Source organism: Myotis daubentonii, chromosome 21 (genome assembly GCF_963259705.1).
Source record: "Myotis daubentonii chromosome 21, mMyoDau2.1, whole genome shotgun sequence".
NCBI classification, from domain to species: domain Eukaryota; kingdom Metazoa; phylum Chordata; class Mammalia; order Chiroptera; family Vespertilionidae; genus Myotis; species Myotis daubentonii.
In genome coordinates this window covers 4,647,292-4,665,589 of record NC_081860.1, presented here as the reverse complement: position 1 = coordinate 4,665,589, position 18,298 = coordinate 4,647,292, and the positions used below count along the sequence as shown (strand labels likewise).

At 44.4% G+C, this 18,298-nt stretch overlaps 1 protein-coding gene across 1 annotated transcript in view; it reads right to left on the bottom strand.

Moving 5' to 3' along the window:
* LOC132222878 (zinc finger protein 551-like) overlaps positions 1-18,298 on the bottom strand; it is a 199,871-nt gene that overhangs the window by 178,347 nt on the left and 3,226 nt on the right. The window lies entirely within an intron of this gene.

Genomic DNA, 18,298 nt, shown 5'->3' with positions numbered 1-18,298 from the left:
GCAAATAATGATGACAACAATAATAATACTAAAACCTTGAGAGTATTTGCTTAGGAAGTTTTCAATATTCAGTATTTTGGAAGTGTCAATGAAGTACTGATGGGGTGGTCATAACAAAACATTGTATGCGGGCAGTCAACACAAAACGTATAGGTAAAACGTATAAATACGTTTCCCACATACAATGTGTTAATCTGGCCACTCAGTGTATGTGCTCCTTATAACACTTGCATAGGTCCATGTTGTAGAATACTACAGGAAGAGCTGTGCAAAGGAATAGGTGATGTAAAAAGGACACAAAGGCAAAGATAGCCAAAGCTAGCAAGTCAATGATGAAATGAGAAGCCAGTAAAGTGCCAAATATGGAAAAGGAAATGTATAAATGAAGGGTGGCCATTGGAACTTGCACCAAACATCATTACACAGGAGCAGGTTCCTGGTAATCTGAACACCATCCTTATATCATACCTCCCCCGAGTTGCAACTCAGCCAGGCCAGGCTTCCTCTAGGACCATCCTGTATGTTCACCCTGAAGAAACCCAGGGTTCTCCCTGCACCTCCTTCTCTAGAAATATGTACAAACGAAATATTCCAAGTATCAATGAAAGATAACAGAGGTAAACAGCTATCACTTGCCCATAGCATTCCGCTTGCAATAGTACTCACAGAAGGTAATATTACAAACAACAATGGAAGGAGGGTCTTACAAAAACAGCCCCTGGTTCATGTATATAAAGAAGATACCTGGTACAGGCATTCACCAACAGGAAAGGTGCAGAAGTGGAGGCCATGGATCTGGATAGTCCCCCTTCCTGGGTCAGGAAGAGCAGGAGGGACCCATTAGGCTGTCTGTAAGACTGCTGACACCCAGACACTTCCTGCAGGTTCTGAGGCAACTGGTGTTAGGGAAGTTTGTGTACTCTATTGCTCAGGGCTCTCTGAGTGCTCAGCACTGGCAGCCACAGCCCATTTCACAAGACAGTGGGGGAAATGAGCAGAGCCCATGGTCTTGCTTTGAGAGAGAGACTGCTATATCTGGAGAATAAATAAAGGGTGGGCATCACTTCAGGACACTAGGAGAAATGAAGGCCTTACATACAAATGATACAAATGAAAACACTTCCAGCATCACATCACATCACAGTACAGACGTCTCTGAGCCTCATCAAGAATCTCCCACTCTTCCTGAGCGAATGCAATGGCCACGTCCTCAAAGTTCATATCCTGTCATAATGAGGAGAGTACATCCCATGATAAGATTCTCTCTTGAGATGCCAAGTTTGTCACACTCCCCACCCTGCACATCCATCTGCTTCCTCTACTCCCCACATCAGGGAAGACAGCAGGCCTTAGTCCCATCAAAGTCAATCTCTCCTTATACTCCTACTAGAGGCCCGGTGCACAAAAATTTGTGCACTTGGGGGAGATCCCTCAGCCCAGCCTATGCCCTCTTGCAGTCTGGGACCCCTCGGAGGATGTCCACCCGCTGGCTTAGGCCCACTCCCTGGAGGATTGGGCCCAAGCTGGTAGTCACATATCCCTCTGGCAGCCTGGCAGCCCTTGGGGGATGTCCACTTGCCAGCAGGAAGCAGGCCTAAGCTGCAGTCGGACATCCTTAGTGCTCCTGAGGAAGTCGGAGAGGCTCCCACCACTGCTGTACTGGCAGCCATCAGCCTAGCTTGTGGCTGAGGAGAGCTCCCCCTGTGGGAGTGCACTGACCTCCAGGGGGCAGCTCCTGCATTGAGCGTCTGCCCCCTGGTGGTCAGTGTGTGTCACAGTGACCAGTCATTCCCAGTTGTTCTGCTGTTAGGGTCAGTTTGCATATTACCATTTTATTATATAGGATAGAGGCCTGGTGCATGGGTGGGGGCCAGCTGGTTTGCCCTGAAGGGTGACCCAGATCAGGGTGGGGATCCCCACTGGGGTGCCTGGCCAGCTGAGGTGAGAGGCTGATGGGTGTTTTCAGGCTGGTCAAGCACCACCCCCCCAAAGGGGACCCTCACCCCATGGTGGTTTCGCTAGCCTGGGTGAGGGGCTGAAGGCTGTTTTCAGGCTGGCCACACGACCTTTAGGGTGGGGAGTCCCACTGGGGTGCCTGCCCAGTCTGGGTGAGGGGCTGAGGGCTGTTTCCAGGCTGGCCAAGCCCCCTGGCGACGGAAGCTCCCAGCCTCTCCTTACTTTCTTTTCTTTTCTTGTTTAATTCTGGGATTTATTTACCTTCTATAATTGAAACTTTGTAGCTTTGAGAGGAGCTCAGAGCTGGCCAGGGTGGGTGGGAGGGAAGCCTCCTGGTCGCTCCAGGACCGTGGCCACGGACAGCTGAAAGCAGGTATCTGGGGTTTATTTACCTTCTATAATTGAAACTTTGTTGCTTTGAGAGGAGCTCAGAGCTGGCCAGCGTGGGCGGGAGGGAAGCCTCCTGGTCACTCCAGCTCCGTGGCCACGGCCAGCTGAAAGCAGGTATCTGGGGTTTCTTTACCTTCTATAATTGAAACTTTGTAGCTTTGAGAGGAGCTCAGAGCTGGCCAGCGTGGGCGGGAGGGAAGCCTCCTGGTCACTCCAGCTCCGTGGCCATGGACAGCTGAAAGCAGGTATCTGGGGTTTCTTTACCTTCTATAATTGAAACTTTGTTGCTTTGAGTGGAGCTCAGAGCCCGCCATGGCAAGCAGGAAGCTTGGCTTCCTCCATCATTGGGGCAACCAAGCCTCCTGCTTGCTCCAGCTCTGTGGCTGCCGGCTGCCATCTTGTTTGGTTAATTTGCATATAGTCGCTCTGACTGGCTGGTGGGCGTGGCTTAAGGCACAGCGAAGGTGCAGGCAATTTGCATGTTTGTCTTTTATTAGTGTAGATTGATGCTGTGTCTCTCACAACAATAAAGGCAGATAAGCAGTTATAACATACCTGTGCTCTGGGCCTCAAATGAGAGTCAGACTGCCCCTTTTCAATAACAGTGGCTGTCAGTAACATAGGGTAGGACGAGATGTTGCACATAAAGGGAGTGTGAGTGACTTGACACTGGTCTTGTCACACAATACCCATGTTGTCCTCCAAATTGTCCCTCAAAGACACCAAAATGGTAATGAACATTACACTTCCGACTCCAATCCCAGTTTGCTGAGGCCATCACTTCGCATTACCTGCTGCCCGTAGTTCTTTGATCCACATTTGTCTCACAGCTTCATTCCCAGAGGCACATCTTCACTAATGACATAAATGAGCCATCACAAGGACAGGTTGTTTTCTAAATAGCTTATTTTCTAAAATTCTAGTTCACCACTTCTGTAATATATTTCTCTCTCAACCTTCTAAGTTCTCCATTCCCCATACTGGTGGAGATTTTCAAGTGCAGGTGACACTGATGTATGCTATCTCATTCCTATTGTTCACTGGGTCAGCCCTCAACTAGAAATGACAGGTGGGCACATATATGTCACCTAAGTTCTGGACCTCGCATGTAGCACCACAACAACCCATCTTGTTAGAAATTATCCTAAAATTTCCCATATCATATCATGAAGACACCATCAGAAATGGACTCCCTTTTCATTCACTCGTCTGTCAATGTTAGTGCCCGGCTGCTCCGGTTTTAGTCCCAGGGACCACACTGATGTCATCATGCCCTGTGGGTGACTGTGCAGCTCAGCCCGGTTCCCCCACCTGCTACACTGACATAAAGGGCATCTCTCATACTGTTCTTTGGATCATCCATTGCATGCTCTGCCCTCAAGAGAACCATGGCTGCTAGTCACCACAGGTCCCTGGGCTCTGCTGGTGTTCACATTTGTGTGGACTGACTAGTTGATTAAAACAAATGATTGATTTGAGACAGAGAAATAGGGATATATATATATATATATATATATATATATATATATATATATATATATACATACACACACACACACACATATATTCAGATTATTATGACCAGCCAAATTATTATGACCATCCCATCAGTACAATGAAGTGAATTAGTTATGCAAATAATAGTAATAATAATACCTTGAGAGTATTTTCTCAGAAAGTTTTCAATATTCAGTATTTTTGGAAGTGTCAATGAAGTACTGATGGGGTGGTCAAAATAATCTGGCCACTCGGTGTGTGTGTGTGTGTGTGTATATATATATATATATATATACTAGGGGCCCGGTGCACGAAATTCGTGCACTGAGTGTGTGTGGGGAGGGGAGTGTCCCTCAGCCCAGCCTGCCCCCTCTCACATACTGGGAGCCCTCAGGCGTTGAACCCCATCACCCTCCAATCGCAGGATCAGCCCCTTGCCCAGGCCTGATGCCTCGGCCAGAGGCGTAGACCCCCATCACCCTCCGATCGCCTGATCGGCCCCTTGCCCAGGCCTGATGCCTCAGCCAGAGGCGTAGACCCCCCATCACCCTCCGATCGCCTGATCGGCCCCTTGCCCAGGCCTGACGCCTCTGCCAGAGGTGTCAGGCTTGGACAGGTGACCCCCATCTCCCCCCGATCACTGGCTCTGGCCCCCGCCCAGGCCTGAGGCCTCTGGCCCAGGAATCATGCCTGGGCAGGGGACCCCCATCTCCCTCTGATCGCTTGCTCCACCCCCCGCCCAAGCCTGACGCCTCTGACCCAGGCTTCAGGCCTGGGCAAGGGGACCATCATATCCCCCCAATCCCCTGCTCCGCCCCCCACCCAGGCCTGATGCCTCGGCCAGAGGAGTTGACCCTCATCACCCTCCGATCACCAATCACCAGATCGGCCCCTTGACCAGGCCTGAGGCCTCCGGCAGAGGTGTCAGGCCTGGGCAGGGGACCCCCAGCTCCCCGTGGTTGCAGGCTCCGCCCCTGCCCAGGCCTAACACCTCTGGCCTAAGCGTCCGGCCCGCGCAGCAGGGACCCGCAGCTGCAGCGGCCCCGCGATCGTGGGCTCCGCTTTAGGCCCAGGCAAGGGACCCCTTGCTCCCGGGACTGCCAGCTTCGACCGTGCCCAGCTCCCATCACTGGCTCCACCCCTACTTCCTGCTATCACTGGCCAGGGCGGCAAAGGCGCTTGATTCTCCGATCATGGCTGGGGGGCAGGGCAAAGGCGGCCCCAGGGCCGCCTTTGCCCTGCCCCCCCAGCTCTTAGCTCCCCCCTGGGTTTCCGATCACTGTCAGTGGCAGGGGGCTTCTTCCTGCTTTCCCTTTCGCCTCCCTGCATTGTGCCTACATATGCAAATTAACCGCCATCTTGTTGGCAGTTAACTGCCAATCTTAGTTGGCAGTTAATTTGCATATAGCCCTGATTAGCCAATGAAAAGGGTATCGTCGTACGCCAATTACCATTTTTCTCTTTTATTAGATAGGATATATATATATATATATATATATATATATATATATATATATATACATACAGAGAGAGAGAGAGAGAGAGAGAGAGAGAGAGAATTTTTTCCATTAATTTTATATATTCTTTGATTAACTCTTGTAATTGATCTCACCAGGGGTGGAATTTGCAACATTCCATTATTGAAATTGTTCTCTGACCCACTTAGCTGTTTGACCTCGGTCAGACATATGTGACATTTTAAGTAAAACAACCCAATAATGTACCTGAGAATAGATAGATACAAAACCCATCATGATGACAGATAGTGGTGGAAAGCTAGAATAGGATTCATGGGATTTCATAAGTGTCTTTTTTACAAGAAAATATTTAAAGTAACCTATTTCAATGTCAGACTGTATTACTGCATCAACTATTTCATAGGTCGAGAATGAAGCACTGATAAGGGCAGGGGAACTTGGAATCAACGATGCAGACATGCAGGGAAAACCAAAAGGATATATATTTTTTTAATGTCCATTTTAAATCAATTTTACTTAAATCAGTTTTTGAAAACAGTTTAAACTTGATGTTTCCCAATAATTTTACTGTTTTATTATGAAAATTTTTGAACATAATTGGTGCTACTGTATCAGCATATTGGAAATAAAAAATATAATGATGTACTACTGTAATATCTTATCATGTCCATGTTCAGAGCCATCATTTTGGCCGTTTGAACCTCCAATGATGAAAGTATTTACACAAGGGATATTAATAAAGATTACAATCCTAGACTTCACTTGAATTTTGAATGCTTAGACTTAAATAAGAATGGTGGAGAATGTTACCAATACAGATTAAACCTGTGAGAGTATGATATAAGTGGGTTTAAATTATACCTAGGAAAAATGTGAGGGAAAATTTTCCATTCCAATATTCAAAACCTATGGTTCCATATACATAGCAAAAAAGTTACTTGAGTCATTGAGGTATGAGTGAACTTCAAATATTTCTTAAATTGTGCACTGTCCTCCTTTTGGTTAAATAATAAATTCACACACACACATATTAGAGGCCTGGTGCATGAAATTCTAGCACTAGGGAGAGGGTGGTCCCTCAGCTTGGCCTGAGCCCTCTCACAGTCTGGGATCCCTTGGGAGATGTCCGACTGACAGCTTAGGCCCGCTCCCCAAGTAGGGCCACAGAGGTGGGAGAGGCTTCTGCCACCTGCACTGCACTTGGCAGCTTTGAGCCCAGCTTCTGGCTGAGCGGCGCTCTCCTGTGGCAGCGCACTGACAACCAGGGTGCAGCTCCTGCATTGACCGTCTGTACCCTAGTTGTCAGTGCGCATCATAGTGACCAGTTGTTCTGCTGTTTAGTCTCTTTGTGTATTTAAAGGCTAATATGCAAAGAGACCGAACAGCAGAACAACTGGTAATATATGCTTTTATGGATTTCAGAGAGGGAGAGAAAGAGAGAGAGAAACATCAATGATGAGAGAGAATAATTGATCGCCTGCCTCCTGTGCACACCCCACTAGGAATGGAGCCCACAACTGGGCATGTGCCCTTGACTTGAATTGAACCTGGTACCCTTCAGTCCACAGGCTGACGTTCTATCCACTGTGGCAAACAAGCTAGGGCTCATTTTATATTTTTAATTTCTTATTGTTGAAAGAATTACTTATGTCCCATTTTCAACCCTTTGACCTCTCCAGCCAAACCCCTCCTCCCCCACCCTGGCTTCCACTCCCGCATTGTCTGTGCCCATTGATTATGCTTATACGCATACAAGTTCTTTGGCTGATCTCTTATCCTCCAAACCCCGCTCACCCTCTCATGCCCTTTTTCTGAGGTTTGACAGTCTCTTTGATGCTTTTGTCTCTGAATCTATTTTTGATCATCACTTTATGCCAGTGGTCCTCGACCGTCCTAATGCCGCGACCCTTTAATAAAGTTCCTCATGTTGTGGTGACCCCCAATTTCATTATTACAAATTGAACATAATTAAAGCATAGTGATTAATCACAAAAACAATATATAATTATATATGTGTTTTCCAATGGTCTTAGGCGACCCCTGTGAAAGGGTCGTTTAACCCCCAAAGGGGCCATGACCCCCAGGTTGAGAACCGCTGGTTTATGCTGTTCATTATATTCCACAAATGATGATATCATGTGATACTGATCTTTCTCTGACTGGCTTATTTTGCTTAGCATAATGCTCTCCAGGTAATAAATTCATTTTAAAAATTGTTAAAACATTCTGAGCAGACATTTTAACAAATATGATAAAGACAATGTGAATATATGTATGAAACAAATGCTCACCATCAAAAATTTTTAGGTAAATGAAAGTAAAACAAAGGTGAGGTAATTCTATACTCATTGATTGGGCTAGTATTTTAAAAAATTTACCATCATATGTGCTGGCAGAGTTTCAGAAAAACAGGAATTTTCATTACTGTGGTGGGTGGGAATGCAAAGAAAATAAGCATTTTAGGGAAAAACCAAGATGGCAGCATAGGTAAAACACCGGAGTTTGCTGCCTCGAACAACCACTTCAAAAATACAACTAAAAGATGGAGCGGACATCATCCAGAACCACAGGAAGGCTAGCTAAGTGGAAGTTCTACAACTAGGAGGAAAGAGAAAAGCATACCAAGACTCAAAGGAGGCACAGTGCTGAAGTAAAATACTAAGATGCGGAGTGCATACGGAGCGGGCTGGCGGCTGAGGGCGCGGTTGACGTTTTCAATTGGGAGGGAGTCTCAGGTTCTGAGCTCCAGCTCCGGGGGGGTCTCTAGGGACCCAGACTCATATGGGAGAAGTGGGACTGTCTGGCATCGCTCAGAAACCTAGGGTAGCTTTCTCTCTGTGGGGCTTGCAGCGATTATTGGGACACTGAGAAGCAGAGCCTCTGAGGGCAAGACTGAGAGCAGCCATAATTGCTAACCCCGCCCTGTTGATCCCCTGGGAACTGCCCCGCCCAAGCCCTGCAGGGAGACTTTTGCTGGATAGCCTCAGGCAAAGGCTAGATTAGCACCTCCCTAGAGATTCAGGAGCCAGGAAGCCCAGAGGTCAGAGTGGGACCATCCAGTTTGCAGCTCCGTGGAATCATAAAAGACACACTCAGGGGGCAGACTCAGTGAGCACCAAAGCCCCATCGAAGCAAGTCTAGCCCCAGAGGGGTGTCTCCAGCACAGAAGTTCTCCCACTGCAGACACAGCTGATTCTCACAGCCAATTGGACTGGAGGTCAATTCCTCTCAGTGATACCTACAACAATCAAGGCTTAACTACAACAAGACTGTGCACAAAGACCACAAGGGGGTGCACCAAGAGTGTCTACCTCAGGTAACTGGGACACAGCACAGAAAGGCACTCTATTGACACGGCAAAGTATAAAAAATGCCAAAAACAAAGAAACAGGACACAAACGACAAAATCAGAGGAAAGCAAACTGCTGGATATAGAGTTCAAAACCACACTTTTAAGGTCTTTAAAGAACTGTCTCGTAGCCGCCGATAAATTTAATAAGGCCCTGGAAAAGACTGGTGAGACCGCTGATAAATGTAGTGAGATCTTCAAGAAGACTGGTGAGACCGCCGATAAATGTAATGAGATCCTCAAGAAATCTAATGAGACCCTCGATGTTGTGATAAAGGACCAACTAGAAATTAAGCATACACTGACTGAAATAAAGAACATTATACAGACTCCCAACAGCAGACCAGAGGGTCACAAGAATCAAGTCAAAGATTTGAAATACGAAGAAGCAAAAAACACCCAACAGGAAAAGCAAAATGAAAAAAGAATCCAAAAATACGAAGATAGTGTAAGGAGCCACTGGGACAGCTTCAAGCGTACCAACATCCGAATTATAGGGGTGCCAGAAGAAGAGAGAGAGCAAGATATTGAAAACCTCTTTGAAGAAATAATGACAGAAAACTTCTCCTACCTGGTGAAAGAAAGAGACAAGTCCAGGAAGCGCAGGGAACCCCAAACAAAAGGAATCCAAAGAGGACCACACCAAGACACATCATAATTAAAATGCCAAGAGCAAAAGACAAAGAGAGAATCCAAAAAGCAGCAAGAGAAAGAAAATCAGTTAGCTACAAGGGAGTACCCATACGACTGTCAGCTGATTTCTCAACAGAAACTTTGCAGGCCAGAAGGGAGTGGCAAGAAATATTCAAAGTGATGAATACCAAGAACCTACAACCAAGATTACTTTATCCAGCAAAGCTATCATTCAGAAGTGAAGGCCAGATAAAGAGCTTCACAGATAAGGAAAAGCTAAAGGAGTTCATCACCACCAAACCAGTATTATATGAAATGCTGAAAGGTATCCTTTAAGAAGAGGAAGAAGAAGAAAAAGGTAAAGATACAAATTATGAACAACAAATACACATCTATCAACAAGTGAATACAAAAATCAAGGGAATAAATAATCTGATGAAAAGTATGAACTGGCGATTGTAATAGAATTAGGGACATAGAAAGGGAATGGACTGACTATTCTGGGGGGGGAGGGGTGTGGGGTGAGGGAAGAGATTGGACAATAATCATGCACCTATGGATGAGGACAGTGGGTGGGGAGTGAGGGCGGAGGGTGGGGTAGGAACTGGGTGGAGGGGAGTTATGGTGGGAAAAAAGAGTAACTAATGTAATAATCTGAACAATAAAGATTTAATTTAAAGAAAAAGAAATGAGCATTTTAGATCACAGTTCCACATATCTTACAATGTAAAACATTCACCTACACAACAACAGTTTGATCAGTAAAACACACATCTAGATAATGAACTGAACACAACATTCCCAGCAGATTTATCTGTAATACCCCAAACCTGGAAATAACCAAAATCAAAGACAAATAATTAAAGTAGTAATTCACAGTACACAATTCGTGTTGAATCTCAAAATAACTATGTAGGGTGAAGGAAACCAATATTTGTTAAAGAGAACACACCTTCTAGTGCCTAAAAAATTATGAAAAATATGCACTACTGTGTTGTAATGGAAGGAAAATCAATGCCTACTTGTAGGACTGGGGAAGGTAGAGAGAGAGTTTGTAAAAGGGCAGAAGGTAAATATAGGGTATGCCAAAAGTAGGGTTAGAGTTGTTGGTATGGGAAGTAATACATTAATTAACAAATAATAATACAAGAATTTACTCTACCCTGATTAGTGTTACTCACTCAGTTAGGCATCATCCCCTACACTTAAAGGTCACTAGAACAGGTCAGGGCACAAGAACATGTCTTCCTCAAACCCCAGTAGGGTGCATGCAAGAGGCATCAGATTAACATATGTCTCTCATATAGATGTTTCTCTCTCCCCCTTCCTTCCCATTCTCCCTAAAAGAATCAATAAAAGCAATGTTTGTCTCTTCCCCCATCCTTCCCATGCTCCCTAAAAGAATCAATAAAAGTCAAGTTTAAAATACTTTTTTAAAAACAATAAACTATGTGTTTTGGGTGCTCACTATTGTAAACCTATTTTTGCTCCACCCTGTACATTGGTGACAGATAAGTTTATTTCATGTGTGACAACTTCACAGCTTTATATGTACATCAAACCTCACCAAATAGTACATATTAAAAAAGTGCAGCTTGTTGCATGTCATTTCTCATATCCTGGAAGGAACAGCCTTGCCATAGTCCCAGCAACTATTGGTAAGCAATTTAGACTATTATCATCAGAATCCATAGGAATGTTGACTGGTTGCAAGAAACGTCCTGGCATTGCTTATGGGATTATTTTTCCTCTACCTTTGAATTCTTGTATGTTGAGCATCAACCTAGAGATGAACACCCTAGGGGGGCCAGCAGAATAGCAAAATTACGAGATTATTTTCTCTGCAAATGACTTCAGTCATAGTAAACAGGTATGGAGGTCCTGAGAATATCTGTACACAAACATCACGCAAACCACAGGCCCTGCAACATTTGTGGAAAACATTCCGAAGAGGCATTTTTCAACTAATTTACTGCAGTCTCTCCCACTCACGATTGAAACAGTGCTTCTGCCCTAATTGTGGTTGCGCGCAATCCCCAGATTCTTACCACAAATGACACCAGCCTATGAAATTTAGTACATCATGACATATGGATCATTTGCTGAGACTTATGTCATACACACTGTGAACAAAGTGCTTCACAGAAGCACAGCAAAGACCTCCTCTTCAGGGTGACCTTTGACTTCACCAATAATAGAGGTACCAGGCTGCAAATTAGAACCATCAAGTCCTGCAGACTTGCTTTCAAGGCCTTCGGCAGAAATGCAAAATAAGCAAATAATGGCCAAAGAGTGATTTTCTGCCATCATGTTGTCCCTTCAGAAGCACTGAAAGTTTGGGATCCCCACAATATCTCTTCCCCTCTACCTGCTGACAGATCACAAGTGTGCTTTCAATTCATCCCAGGCAGAGAATAGAACCAATAAATTCAAGGTACAAATGCAAAAAGCACCTTTAGAAAAAGATCATAAACCAGAGCCATATACACCAAGTGGTTTGCATGTTGGTGAAAAAAATCATCACAGCACAATGTGAGAAGGACAATTTCCCTGAAAGGTGTAGCATAATTTAGGATTCTGGTCTGGGGGAAACAATGGTTAGGTCCATTCCTTAGTCAGAGACAAAGGAGTGAAGATCCTAAGAGCTCGGAGTACTCATCATTTCCTCAAACATAAGTAAGAATACAGAATTCATTTTTTTTTCTGAGCACACAGGACTTCCCACAATCAGTACACACATATAGCTTTTCTCTAGTGTGAACTCTCCTGTGGATAAGGAGGTGATTGTTGCAGGTAAAAGATTTCCCATATTCACAACACTCATAAGGTTTTGCAGCACTGTGAACTCTCTAGTATTGAGTGAAGTTACTGTGTTGCCTAAAGGACTTCCCACAATCACTACACTCATATAGCTTTTCTCTACTGTGAGCGCTGTGATGTTGAATGAGGGTAGACCTGTGTGTAAATGACTTCCCACCGTCACTACACTCATATGGCTTTTCTCCAGTGTGAACTCTCCTGTGGATAAGGAGGTGATTATTGCAGGTAAAGGATTTCCCACATTCATTATATTCATAAGGATTTTCACCAGTGTGACCTCTCTGGTGTTGACTGATGGTACTGCTTTGATTGAACGACTTCCTGCAATCACGACACTCATTCAGCTTTTCTCCAGTGTGGACTTTGTGTTGTTGAATGAGTTTGACCTCACGATGACGGACTTCTCACAATCATTACACTCATATTGCTTTTCTACAGTGTAAACTCTTCTATGATGAATGAGGATAAAGATTTTTCTAAAAGCTTTTCCACATTTTTTACACTTATAAATCACTACTCTGGAGCAGACAACCTGATGTTGAACAACTTTCTGGTTGTGGCTGGAAGCTTTTTCACATTCAGCCCACACATCATGACTTCTTCCATTGAGAAATTCTTGTGAAATCTCACTACACAGTGTTAAAAGTGGCCTGGTGCTGGAGAATGTCTGAGATGCCTGGCAAGTCTTCCCCTACCTCCCTAATGGTTGAAAGCACCCATATTAAGTAAAAGCTGCACTGGGACACAAGTGAGGCCCTGTCCATATATTCTTTCCAGGGCTTCTATCCACTGGCATCTCTCTGTTGCTGGTGAGGGTCTGCAATGAAACAGAAATCTCTCGCACATATATGTTATGGATGAAGGCTTTCTGCTCAAAATATACTGCTTGTAACTCAGTCAGGTCGAAAATATCTTTTAAGACTGAGAAAAAGACAGGTCTTCTGGGTTGCTGGGGCTGTCTTAAAAGCCCAGACATGACTCTCCTAGTACATATACACTCTGCTCAGAATTGGTCTCCTCATCATCTGTTTGATGCCAACAACGTGAAAATAGAAAAATGGTGAGGAACTGAATGCTGACTGTGGTGACAGGTGGAAGTCCCTTTACAAAAGTGTGTTGCACATAACAAGGTTCCGTGCAAATGACTCGAAACAAAAGATCTATAGGAAGGATTATAAGTTACTCCCATGAAGGTCTGGGCTACTGAAGATCACAAAACAAGGAAGATCTCAAACAAAATATGACAAACGCAGTAAGCACCACTTGGAAGAGAAGCAGGATCTTCAGCTCACTCTTCTGCTAACAGAGTTGAGCATGGTTTGTCTGCTGGTGACATGGAAAGCTGTGCTGAAATATGGTTATGTCTCATTCCAAGTAATCTATATATATAAAAGGGTAATATGCAAAGTGACCCCTCCGGAGTTCAACCTGGAGAACGATCGCTCGCTATGACACACGCTGACGACCAGGAGGCAGTGCGGAACATGGTGGGTGACCAATGGCAGCAGCAGGGCGTGGGCAACGAGGGAAGGAGGGAAGGAGGAGGCGGGGGAACCATGCGGCAGCAGCAAGAGGCGGAAACCATGCGGTAGTGGCACACGTGTAGCAAGGGATGGAGGGGTGGGGAGGCAGAAAATCTGATCGGCCATAATCGCCGGCCTGGCCTAGGGACCCTACTCATGGACAAATTTCATGCACCGGGCCTCTACTATTCAATAAATTAGTAGCTGATGTTCAAGAACTATTTAAGCTTGTAGGTGCATCTCATAACACATGTACAGGTCAATGCTAGAGAATACTGAAGATGGAGCAATGCAGAGGAACAGGTGATGCAAAAAGGCCACACAGTTGAAGGTAGTCAAAGGCCAGGAAGTCACAGGTGAAATGACAAGATAGCACAGTGTCAAGGATGGCAAAAAAAAAGTAGAAATGTAGTATTAGCCATTGCGACTAGACAAGACAAAATAAAGGCATCCAAATTGGAAAATAGGAAGTAAAACTGTCCTTATTTACAGATGACATGATATTGTACATAAAAAAACCTAAAGATTCCATCAAAAAACTATTAGACTTAATAAATGAATTCGGCAATGTAGCAGGATACAAAATCAACACCAAGAAATCTATGGCATTTCTATACACCAATAGTGAACTTACAAAAAGAGAGACTAAAAAAGCAATCACATTTACTGTCACACCAAAAAAATTAAGATACCTAGGAATAAACCTAACTAAAGAGGTAAAAGACCTCTACTCAGGAAACTACAGGACGTTGAAAAAAGAGATAGAGGAAGATATAAACAGATGGAAGAACGTACAATATTCATGGATTGGTAGAACCAACATCATTAAAATGTCCATACTACCCAAAGCAATCTATAAATTCAACGCACTTCCCATTAAAATACCAACAGCATATTTCACAGACCTAGAACGAACTCTCCAAAAATTCATCTGGAATAAAAAAGACCCTGAATAGCTGCAGCGATCCTGAGAAAGAAGAACAAAGTAGGTGGGATCTGAATACCTGATATCAAGTTGTATTACAAAGCCACTGTTCTCAATACTGCCTGGCACTGGCACAAAAACAGACATACAGATCAATGGAATAGAATAGAGAATCCAGAAATCCACCCGAACCAATATGCTCAATTACTATTTGACAAAGGAGGCAAGAACATACAATGGAGTCAAGATAGTCTCTTCAATAAAGGGTGTTGGGAAAATTGAACAAATACATGCAATAAAATGAAACTAGACCACCAACTTACACCATACACAAAAATAAACTCAAAATCGATAAAGGACTTAAGTGTAAGACAGGAAATCATAAAAATACTGGAGGAATCCAAAGGCAACAAAATCTCAGACATATGCCAAAGCAATTTCTTCACTGATACAGCTCCTAGACCTAGGGCATTGGAAACTAAAGAGAAAGTAAACAAATGGGACTACATCAAAATAAAAAGCTTCTGCACAGCAAAAGAAACCATCAACAAAACAACAAGAAAGCCCACTGCGTGGGAGTACATACTTGCCAATGTTATCACCAATAAGGGTTTAATCTCCAACATTTATAGGGAACTCATACAACTTAACAAAAGGAAGATAAACAATCCAATGAAAAAAATGGGCAAAGGACCTAAATAGACACTTTTCAAAAGAGGACATTCAGAAAGCCAAGAGACAGATGAAAACATGCTCCAAGTCACTAATCATCCAAGAGATGCAAATCAAAACAAAAAGGTATCATCTCACACCTGTCAGAATGGCTATCATCAACAAATTAACAAAAGACAAGTGCTGGAGAGGATGCAGAGAAAAGGGAACACTCGTGCACTGCTGCTGGGAATGCAGACTGGTGCAGCCACTATGGAAGACAGTATGGAGTTTGCTCATAAAGGTAAAAATGGAACTCCCATTTGACCCAGTAATCCCACTTCTAGGAATATATCCCAAGAAACCGGAAATACCAATCAGAAAGGATATATGCACTCCTATGTTCACAGCAGCACAATTCACCATAGCTAAGATCTGGAAACAGCCTAAGTGCCCATCAGCAGATGAATGGATTAGAAAACTGTGGTACATCTACATGATGGAATACTATTCTGCTGTAAAAAAGAAGGAATTCTTATCATTTGCAGCAGCATGGATGGAACTGGAGAGCATTATGCTAAGTGAAATAAGCCAGTCAATGAAGGAAAAATGCCACATGAAATCACTCATTTACGGATAATAAAGACCATTAAAAACTGATGAACAAAAATAGATACAGAGGCAAAGCAGCATCAAACAGACTGTCAAACTACAGCGGGAAGGCTGAGGAGGTTTGGGGGACTGGAGTGGGGGGTAAGAGATCAACCGAAGGACTTGTATGCATGCATATAAGCATAACCAATGGACATAAGACACTGGGGGGTAGGGGAAGCCAGGGGATTGTCAAGGGCGGGGGGAAAAAAGCACACATATTTAATACCCTTTGTAATACTATTAGCAATAAAACAATAAAAAAAGAAAAAAAAGAAAGATGACAGAGATGGGCAGCCAGCACTGGCCTAGAGCAATTTGGCTTGCAATTGTATTTACGGAAGATAATATTACAAACAACTGAAGTGTGATCTTGTAAGTACAGTTTAAGGTTCATGTAAGTAAAGACCCTAACCTGGCACAGGCAGTCACCAAGGACCTTTGGCTAGAGGAAGGAGGTAGAAATCGAAGTCATGGATCTGGACAAAGTCATCCTCCCAGGGAGAGAAACAGCAGGTGGGACCCATTAAGCTGTCTGTAAGACTCCTGACTCCTAGACACTCCTGGATCCTGCACTGTCTGAGGCAATGAGTGTTAGGGATGTTTGTGGAGTCCCTGGCTCAGGGCTCTCCACAGACCTCACCCATGGCAGCCACAGCACATCTGACAAGACATTGGGGAAAGCAGCAGAGCCCATGGTCTGGCTGTAGAAGAGTGAAAGCTACATTAGAGGAATAAAGGAAGAGCGGAGATCATCTCAGGACACTGGGAGAATGTGAAGGTCTTACCTACAGATGATAAAAGTGCAAAAACTTCCAGCATCACATCACAATAGAGAAGTCTCTGAGGCTCATCAAGGAGCCCCCATTCCTCCTGAGGGAAGGCAATGTCCACGTCCTTAAAGTTCATATCCTGTCATAATGGGGACAGTACAGCCCGGGACCAGATTCACTCCTAAGGTTCCAACTCTGTCATATTCCATCCTACACATCAATCTGCTCTCTCCACTCTACACACCAGAGAGGATGCCAGGCCTTCATAACATGAAAATGACCATCATGTTATATTTCTAGTGATATTTTGTCTTCCCACAATAAAGGCAGTTGAGCCGATAGAACATAACTGAGCTATGGGATTCACACGTACGCCATACTTCCTCTTGACAGTAGAGTGGGTGTCAAGAACAGAGGGTAGGAAAAGATGTTGGCCTTAAAGAGAGAGAGTGTGAGTGATTTGATATTGGTTTTGTCAGGCATTACCTTTGTAGTCCCTCAGATTGTTCCTCAAAGACACCAAAAACATGGCATCACACTTCACCCTCAAACCACAATCCCAGGGTGCTGAGCTCATCGCTTTGTACTACCTGCTGCACATAGCTCTTTGAACACTTCTCTCACACAGCTTCATTCCCAGAGGCACAACTTCAAAGGTAATGCAAATTTGCTGTGGTGAGGACGGGTTGTTTCCTAATTACCTTACTTCCCAAAATTATAGATTGCCACCTCCATAATCCATTTCTCTCTTACCCTTCTCCCTTACCCATGCCCGTGGAGATTTCCAAGCCTGGGTAACACTGTTGTATGCTATCTCATTCCTAAGAATCAGTGTGTCACCCCCAACAACAAAAGGCAGGTGGGTACATAAATGTCACCTAAGCTGTGAACCTGGCAGGTAGTACCAAAACACCCCTCTTTTCAGGCAATTACTCCCAAATAACCCTTATTTTATCATCCAGACTCCATCAGAAATGGACTCTCCCTTCATTCACTCTTATGTCAATGTCAGGGTGCTCTGGCCATTAAGTCACACTCCCTCTCCAAGTGCACATCACTCTATCTTCCACACCTCTCTCACACCTCCACTCCTACAGTCCCGGACCCCGCAGTCATCTCCTTGGGCTCTTACATATTACTCAGCATGTGTTGTCCAGAGAATGCTTGCCAAGTTCAAACAGGATTACGTACTGCCCTGACTCTGATAGTCCACACTCATAGAGGCAGCCTTCAGTCCTGCTATGAAAGCCTCTCTCCATGACTGTTTTTCCTTCAATCTAACCTATGAAGAACCACAATCAGATCTCAGATACCCTGAACCCACCTCCCCTGGTGTTGCACTTGATGTCCTTTCACCAGTCACAGCCAACATCTCTCCACTTAACCGTTACTCAAGTCCCAACTGTGGAGGCCCTCTGTACCATGCCCAGAGAGTCTCACAGATTCAAGTCGCTAAGCTAATGCACAAGACTGACTGTTACTCCCCAGCCAAGGCACACTGAGGGTCACAACAATATCCTGGTGAGTGTTTACAGAAATAAATATGTACCAACCCAATCTCCTATTGTTTGAATTACTCTCCAGCCTCCAAATCATCTCACGTCCACTCATCTTTTAAAGGCCCTGGCCACTGCAAAACCACTATCTCTCCC